Source organism: Gracilinanus agilis, chromosome 4 (genome assembly GCF_016433145.1).
Source record: "Gracilinanus agilis isolate LMUSP501 chromosome 4, AgileGrace, whole genome shotgun sequence".
In the NCBI taxonomy this organism is placed as follows: Eukaryota; Metazoa; Chordata; class Mammalia; order Didelphimorphia; family Didelphidae; genus Gracilinanus; species Gracilinanus agilis.
The window spans coordinates 511,614,337-511,623,532 of NC_058133.1; positions in this window are offsets into that span (position 1 = coordinate 511,614,337).

The following is a 9,196-nucleotide window of genomic DNA, read 5'->3' on the forward strand; positions in this document are numbered from 1 at the left end:
GTATTGACTTATAGGTGGAAGAGTGGTAAGGGTAGGCAATGGGGGTCAAGTGACTTGCCCAGGGTCACACAGCTGGGAAGTGTCTGAGGCGGGATTTGAACCTAGGACCTCCTGTCTCTAGGCCTGGCTTCAAGGAACACTTTTTAACATGGAAAAAAAAAAAAAAACAGAACCGAGAACCCTTCCAAGTCTCATGTATGAAAGTCTCTGTCGTTAGTATCTGTTGACTGGCAAAAAGTTTCTAGGAAGCTGGTCACTCCTCTCAGGCAATGGCTATCTTACTGATCCCAGTGCCCTGTGAATGTTCATGGCACATGTAGGAAGGCAAATGAAGTGGGGACTGAAAGAACAACAAAGCCAACATTGACACCATGAGAACTATGCCTCCTGAGCCTAGGAATGTGAAGACCCTGATTGGCCTTCCAGGCAGCACTACAGCTCCCCTGGGGGTTGCTGGGTTTCTTTTTTCTTTATGGGTTTTTCATCCACCAGGGTCTCAGGGGACTTTCCCCTCCTTAACCCCATCTACAGATCATGGGACTGTCCCAGTCCTCTGAGGAGCAACAAGCCTCCTGCTGGAGGGGAGTCAAAGATGCCACATCCTGGAGAATGAGCAGAGAATGAATGATACAGAGCCCAGCCCAGCCCTGGTGGCTGCTGAAAGACCCCAAGTGCAAGCCAAAGTTGGGGGTGGGGGGAGAGAAGGGTGCTAAAGGAGGGGTGAGCAGTCAACCTGTGCCAAGGTGCTTCTTAGGAGAGAACAATCATGGAGGGAGGTCCTCAGCGGCTCTGATTGCTTTCACTTTTTAGCTTCTTTTTATATATTGTCCCCCCAACCCTCCCCCCAACTCCTTTGATTGTGTAAACTCCTTGAGGGCAGGGACTGCCTTTTTCTTATTTATATTACTGGGGCTTAGCCCAGTGCCCTGCACAGAATAGATGGTTAGTGAATGTTTGTTTATTGATTGTTGAACATAGTTTGGTGGAGAGATTAAGAGTCCTGGCTCCAGAGTTCAAATTCTAGATCTGAGTTCCAATTCTACCCCATATCTACCAGAAATCCTTGGAAGAGGGACTAAACCTTAGTTTTCCTCATCTGTAAAAATGATAGAATTGGACCAGATGACATTGTTTCCCCCAATAAAAGGTGAGGTTCTTGAGGGCAGGCACCACTTGGGTTTTATATTTTTTCCCATTACCTAGCAGTGTCTGACACATAGTAGGTGTTTAATAAATATTTATGATTGACTAAATTAGACCTAATTGGTCATGTAATAAGGGAATAAAGCAAGTGGATGGGGTTTGTGGGTCCCTAAGTCAGTAGGTGAGAAAGGAGGGTACAATAGTGGAGATAATAGATTGAGGTGGTAGGAGAGATGTAAGGGAACCGCTGAGTTTAGGGAAATATAAGACAATGAAGTATAATGAGTGGCAAGGGGAGAAGATGAGGTAGTTGGGCAGGCAGCTGCAACAGGGATACAGAGACTGGGTACACAGGCTTGAGACGGAGGACACTGAAGGGAAACAGGCTGAGCCTTCCAGGTAGGAAGGGCACTTCCACAGACAAAGGTTGGGGCCAGCCAGAAATGGTTTGAAACTAACTAGAGGGCTTTCTAGTCAGTTTCTCAGGTTCACACAGACAGTCTCAAGGCTCCTCCCTGTCTGTGAAATAGACGGGTTTCTCAGAGGAAGTATAGAGATCACCACTTCCTCCAAGATGGAAGCCTCCAGCTCCCCTCAGGACCCAAAGAGAAACTATTCCTTTCTCTCCTTATCCCTCTTTTATCATTCAACCAATGATTTAGCAAAAGGTTTGATTAAATGACAACAGGGTTTATTAAGTTTCAGGGTTGATTATAAAGGAGGAGGGATACAAGGTTTCTCTAACAACTCCCTAGGGAGAAGCTCCAGGTGAGGGAGGGACAGAGGAATGGGAGACAGAGAAAGAGCCTGCTTTCACTCAGCCCCCCCGGAAGTTTTGTTGCCTTTAAGGTTAAGGAAGTTATATACAATGAATCAGGAGATAATTTGTATCAAAGGTAAGCCCTACTTGACTATGGGGAAAAACTAAGTCTTCAAAGTTTGATTGCTACCACCAAATCCACCCTTCTCCCAAAACCCACAGGAAATTAGCAAAGGAAATGGGGAATGGAATAGGGAAGGTCAGGGAGATCCAGAGGAATCAGCTAAGTAACAAAATCTCAAGAGAAAAGGCACAGAATCAAGGCCAGGTTTCAGCCAAAAGACTGAGCTCAGTTGGCCCTTCAGCTCTGTCCAAGGCTCCGGGATCAACTGCTCTTAGTCAGGATTCTAAACCCTCTTAACTGTCAGAAATTCTGCAGTTAGCCTTTGCAGGGTTGATTACACCTCTGCACTACAATCACCATGGAACTTAAGCCACATTTATCTTAGAGGGATGTGCTAGAGATAATGGCTGAACTTCTAGTTTCTTTAGTCCAGGGAACTCCCAGGTTAGGAAACTTTGGCAACTCATAGCATTAGACAGTTGTCTAGAGTGGTTAAGTGACTTTCCCAGGGTCACACGACCAGTTCCCATCAGATAGCATCTCTATTTGAGTTTGACACTATTGCTCCACACCATCCTTCCATCTCAGAGGACCATACTATAACAAGATCTAGAGTTGGAAGGAAACTTTGCAATCCCCTAAGGCAGTCTCCTTATGAAGAGACTCAGAAACAGAGTAGGAAAATGACTTGACTAGTAATAATAATAATGTTTAATTAGGGTTTAAAGTATGAAAAGAATAACACATATATTTTAACACCCTCTTGGAGCTCATTTGTCTTACTCACATGGTTGGTTGGGCCCCCAAAGGGGTGGCTGTTACTTCTTGAAAGGTTCTAACTCTGTAGGTGACTATCTTTATAAATGTTAGCTCACAAACCCCCACTGGTGTGCTACCTCTCAACAATCAGCTAGTAGACTCAGTTAATTCTTTAGTAAAGGCATTTGTTTAAATACTATGACAAGGGGTAGCTGGTAGCTCAGTGAATGGAGAGTCAGGCCTAGAGATGGGAGGTCCTAGGTTCAAATCCAGTCTCAGACACTTCCCAGCTGTGTGACCCTGGGCAAGTCACTTGACCCCCATTGCCCACTCTTACCACTCTTCCACCAAGGAGCCAATACACAGAAGTTAAGGGTTTAAAAAAAATAAATACTATGACAAGCATACTATTTGCTCAGATACTAGGGGCATGCTTTCCCTCAGTTGTCCTGGGTTGAGAAAGAGTAGTCAGGAACTTAAAGTATCATAAGAGCTAGACATGTGTGTAGGGGATACATATGCCCAAGGCAACTCACAATGCTGGAACTACAGGGTCTTGATGTCTTGTCTCCTTCAGAAGGTTTTCATTAAGCCAGCTCGTTTGTTCAACTGGGCTGGCTCTTTACTAGTATTTTGGGTCACAGAGTCAGTAATTTTTTTTTTTTTTTGCAGAGAGATTTAAACATAGGTCTTCCTTTACTCCAAATCTAGTGTAGGAAGTAAGTAAGAATTAGGGTAAATTTCATAGATTTAGCTTTAAGAGGAAAGGAGGAGAATTTGAATACAAGTCCTAGGAGAAGATTCTGACAAGGAGAAAAGGATCTTGGGAGTTTTTACTGGAAATTAATGGTCGCTCTGAATCTGGTTTTGACTGAGCTAGGAAAGAGGATCTTTTGCTTTGGCATTTTCACTGGGAACCCTAATTTTGTGGAAAGATTAGTGATTCCTGTGTTGGCATATTTGCCTTGGAGTATATTGCTCTTCCCTGAAGTACAGAGACCATCTGCCTGAGATCTGTCTGTCAGAAATCCACTGGTGAAGGTAAAACCCAGAGTTTGGTCATCTGGGACTCTGGGTATTACTAGGAGCAACCCCAGGCTTTAGGTAAGGGCTCAGATACTTCTGGGAGTCCTTCCTGTTTATCCTTTTTTGTAATCCATATTAATTAGGCTAGCTTATAGTCAGATAGCTGGGATTTGGAGGTTTTAGTTAGAGATAAGGAGTTTAGAGTAGCTTGAGGGAATTCTCTAGGAGAAGAACTAATTCACCGTGAGGTGAAAGTGGGTGGATGGAGATTAGATACATGGTTTTAGGAAATTACCTCTCATTTCCCTTGACTCCCATTATAGAATTAAACTTTGTTTCTAAAGTCAAGGGGTTTGTGCTTTGTAAAGGCCTGGATAGTTCTCTAGGTGGGTGGTTATCATCTGCCATCCATCTAGGAAGGATTTTTGTTTCACTAGCATCTTGGTGGCTCAATAGTGTTTATCCACCGGTTCTTCCAGTTCCAAATTCAGTGCTCTTTATCACCACTCCAAAAGGATCAGGGTTTGAATCCTGTCTGTTTCTTATAATGTCTGTGTGACATTGGACACATTATATACTCTTTCTGAGTTTCAGTCTCCTCCACAATTAATCAATAAAAATTTATCTGCACAGCATAACATAGGAAAAAACATACTGGGTTTAGATTTAGAAAGACCTGAGTTCAAATCCTACTTCAAATACTTCCTAGCTCTGTGACCCTGAGAAAGCCACTTAACTTACTCCATGCCTCAGTTTCCTTATCTATAAAATAGGGATAATAACACACCTACCTCAAAGCATCAAATGTGATTATATCTGGAAAGTGCTTCACAAACATTAAAATGCTATGTAAATTCTAGCTAGCTCTTTTCATTCCAGGGCCACAAATCAGATGGTTAGTTATTACTGTCAGACATTGTACTTGGCAAAGGACACAACGGTAGAAATGAAACAGTACCTGCCCTTGAGTAGCTTATTGTTCTGGATTTTAAAAGTTATGGGGTGACACAGCTAGATTTTGTTGTTTTTTTTTTAAACCCTCACCTTCCGTCTTGGAGTCAATACTGTGTATTGGCTCCAAGGCAGAAGAGTGGTAAGGGTAGGCAATGGGGGTCAAGTGACTTGCTCAGGGTCACACAGCTGGGAAGCGTCTGAGGCCAGATTTGAACTTAGGACCTCCTGTCTCTAGGCCTGGCTCTCAATCCACTGAGCTACCCAGCTGCCCCCTGCACAGCTAGGTTTTTAAAAAAAGTAATGGAGAGCCATTGGCTTTTAGACCAAATGGAGGAGGGATTTGATCAGTCAGGGATTTGGGGAAAATATTTTGGTGGTTTTGTGGAGGATGATTTGGAGAGATTCAAATCAACAAATATTTGTATGTGCCAAGCACTGTTCCACATGCTGGAAATACAAATACAAGAAGAAAGACAGTCCCTGGCCTCGAGGAGCCTACATTCGAATGGGGGAAGAGAACATTTTTATAAAAGGAAGCTGAAAAGGGGGTAAATGGGTGCCCATCTTGGGCCGTGGTAGAGAAAGCCCAGGGAGGGAGACAGAGCCCGGAGAGGAATGAAGACTAAGAGAGAGGAGAGGTTTGAGGCAGAGAGACCAGTTAGGAGGCTGCTGCCACCACCCAAGTGAGAGGTAAAGAGGTCCTGAATCCAGGTGTTGTCTGTGTGAATGGACGGAAGGAGGTGGATGAAGAGATGCTGTGAAGAAGACATGGCGACTGTTTGGATCTGGGAGGTGAGGAAGAATGATTTGCGGAGGACAACAGGGAAATTGTAAACGGAGGTACCTTCCTGGCTGCCTTCAGAAATGCCCGAGCCTCCCCTAGGCTTAAAAAAGCTTTTGTCGGAGCCCGCCGCCTCCACCATCATCCTATACTGCTTCCTCCTTTCCCAGCCAACGTCTTTGAATAAATTGTCTACCCAGCTGCCTCTACTTTCTTTCCTCTCACTCAATCCTCAGCTCTTTGCAATCTGTCTTCTGACTCATCACTCAACTGAAACCTTCTCTCTGGTGCTGCTGCTGATCTCTTCATCCCCAAATGATCACAGATCCGCCCCAGTTCAGCCTCTCATCACCTCTCCTCGAGATCCTCAATTCTCTCCCCACTCCAGCCCATCCCCATGTTGTTGCTGCTGGCATGGCCTTCCTCAAGGGCACATCCAATCCCAGGACTGCTACCCAGCCAGCTCCAGCGGCTTCTCCTAGCCTCTAAGACAAAATACAAATGCCCTTGTTTAATCTTTAAAGCCCTCCCGCCCCCCCCCCCCAGCTTAACCATTCTGGCTTCATTGGGCATTACTGTCTCTGCAACACTCTGTGATTAAACCAAACTGGTCTTCCTCACAGGTGACCCTCCATCTCCCCTCTCCAAGTCTTTGCCCTGGCTGTCCATCCCACCTACCTGGACTGCCCTCCCTCTTCCCCTTCCCCAAGAATCCCGCTTTTCCTTTAAGATTTTTCTCAAGCACCCCCTTCTACAGGAAATCTTACCTGAACCCCTCCTTCCTAACATCCTGGTACTTAAGTGCTTTGAGCCTTTTTGGAATTACTGATTTTGCGTTTGTGCTCTATGTATCTGTTCATGATCTTGATGTCTTCCCATTCAAATGTCAGCTCAAGGGGAGGAGGGACTATTTTATTCTTTGTAATGACCATCCCCAGTGCCTAGCCCACTGCCCGAGCCGTAGTAGGTCCTTAATAAATATGTGATGATTGATTGATTGACTGGAAGAAAGGAATTACTTTGATAGTGAGAGAGAGTTTTAGAAGAAGTTGGAGCTTCGGAGGAAGAGAATGAAATTCGACATAGACTGTGGAGTTTCAGATGCTTGTGGGGCATCCAGTTAGAAATGTCTGTTAGAGATAATGAGCCCTTTTAGGCTAGGGCTGCAAAGCAAAGAGAAAACATTTCAACTCTGTCTGAGATGATGGTGAAGAAAGAAAGGGAGCGACAGAGAGGAATAGAAACCGAGAGGCAAGGAGACCCAGAGAGAGAGAGAGGAGAAAGAGAAGGACGACCCAGGACAGGTCCTTGGTAGAGGCCTCCCAGTTAGGGCACCCAGTACAGATGAAGAACCGGGGAATGGTCAGATAGATAGGAAGAGATCCTGAAAAGACCAAGCCAGAGAAGGGGTCCAAGGACAATAGGAGTCAAGAGAAACGTGAACTGCTAAAGAGCCATTGGGTTTGCCAATTAAGAGAGCACTGGTCATTAAAAAGAGCAGTTTCATTTGCATGATAAGGTTGGAAGCCAGGCTGACAACCACTGAGAAGTGAGTGAGAGGAGAGGAAGGAGAGACAGCAAGGGCAGATACCTTTTTTCTAGGGTGAATCACTTCCCCTCCTCCTAAATCTACCCCTCTTCCTTATATATGTTTCTCCTTTTCCTCTTCCTTATACACGGCTGCTCTGCTGCACTGTGATGAGGTTGAAGTTGATGCCTTCCAGAGTCTCTTCCAGCTCTAGATCTGGGATTCCAATATTCCATGTCACTTAACCTCTCTGGACCTCAGTTTCTTAAAGTGTCCAATGAAGGAGTTGAACTTGATGGTTTCCAAGGTCCCTTCCAGCTGTAGATCTGGGATCTTATGATCTCTGAGCCCTTCCTGAGAGTAAGTCATGGCAGGGATGGAGGGAGAAGGTATAGAAAGGTGAAGCTGGGACTGGAAGACATCATTAACCAGAAGCTGGCCCTGAGGCTGAGACTAACTCCATTGGGTGTCTGACTTTGGGGAAAGAAGGTGATTTTAGTAATGTGGAAATCACTACTAACCTCTTTAAAGTCAATGGCTCAGCAGGAAGATGCTGCTGGTGTTCAAATATCTCACAAGGTAATTAAATGAAACTCTTCTGCTAGTTAAAAAAAATCTACCTTTCTGGAAAAAATCTTTAGACACATTTTGCAAGAAATCAATGCTTCCTGATTGCAGAAAAATGACTTGTTCTGCTAAAGAAAGGTAATAGCAGGCCATTGCCTCCCCATTGCCTCCTGTCATTGCCAGGCAGCACCAGTCCTGAGCCTGAGCACCGAGTCCTGAAGAAATGGGTTGTGGTAACTCGTATTTCTATTGGGCTTTCAAGTTCACAAAGCCCTTGATTGAAAACAACTCTAGGAGGGGGCCAAGGCACCTCTGTGTGATCATCACACATTAGAGATGCTGAGAAGGGAAATCACTTGCTTCCACTGATAATGACAGATCAGGCACTTGAGCTCAGGCCTCTCCTGGCTCTGTGTTCAACACACTCCACCACACCACATTCACGTGTTCATGTTCCTTCTCTCCTGGCCACAGCATCCTGGGGTCATGAGATCCAAAATCTGTAAGTTTAGAGTAGGAAAGAATAATCTCATTTTGCAGATGGGAAAACTGAGGCTCAAAGATGTCTAAGAGTTGAGGTTAAAGCAAAACTAGCCACATTTTGTAGAGCCTTGAAGATCCACATGGGAGATTCTTGGTCCTCTCTGTGGTAACCACCATTCAGTCACTCAGCTTGAAGCCCAAGAGACCCTATGATAGAGCTGAATATTTGAATGTTATAAGCATAGGAGCAGCATAACGTATGTGATTAGCATGGAGGATGTCACAAACCCATTCCATTCGTTGCACATGAAAATTCCAATAGAATAGACCATGTTCCCTTCGAACTTGGAAGAGAAGTTCAAGACCAACAAAATAAAAGGAGCCGAACAAGCTCTGAATTTGGAGTCAAAGGACTTCAGTTCAATCCCAGCTCATCTGTTACTAGCTGGGTGATTGTGGACAAGTCATATTCTATCTCTGGCTCTCAGTTTCTTCATTTACCAAATGAGGGCTTTAGGCAAGACCTCTAAGGTCCCTACCAGTCACAAAGTTTGATGAGATGATATATATTAAAGAAATTCAGAGAAGGAAGTGGAAAGAACCCTGGAATTAGGCTCAGAATCAGGGTTCAAATTCCAGCTTAGCCACTTTTGCCCTTCCTCTTCCCCCATTTACTTTGTATTTATTTTGTATGTAATCACTTGGATATGTTTCATTTTGTTTCCTCTAATAAAATATAAGCTCTTAGAAACTGTTTCATTCCCACCCCTGCCCCAGAACACACTTAATAAATGGTATTGATAAAATTATGTAATTTAGTCAATCAAGTAATTGGGCAAATTATTAGTCCTCTCTGGGCCTCAGTTCCCTCATCTGTAAAATGAGGGCGTTGTGCTAGCTGAACCTTAAGGTCCCTTTCAACCACAGAAATTCATGAGACAAGCATCATAGGATTTGAGAGAAGGTGGAGATCATCTAAGTTGGTGACACACTTTGGTGAAAATGTTGACCAGCTAGAGAGCTCCTGGAAAGGGATTCCCATGATAATGATAATAATAATGATAATGAAGG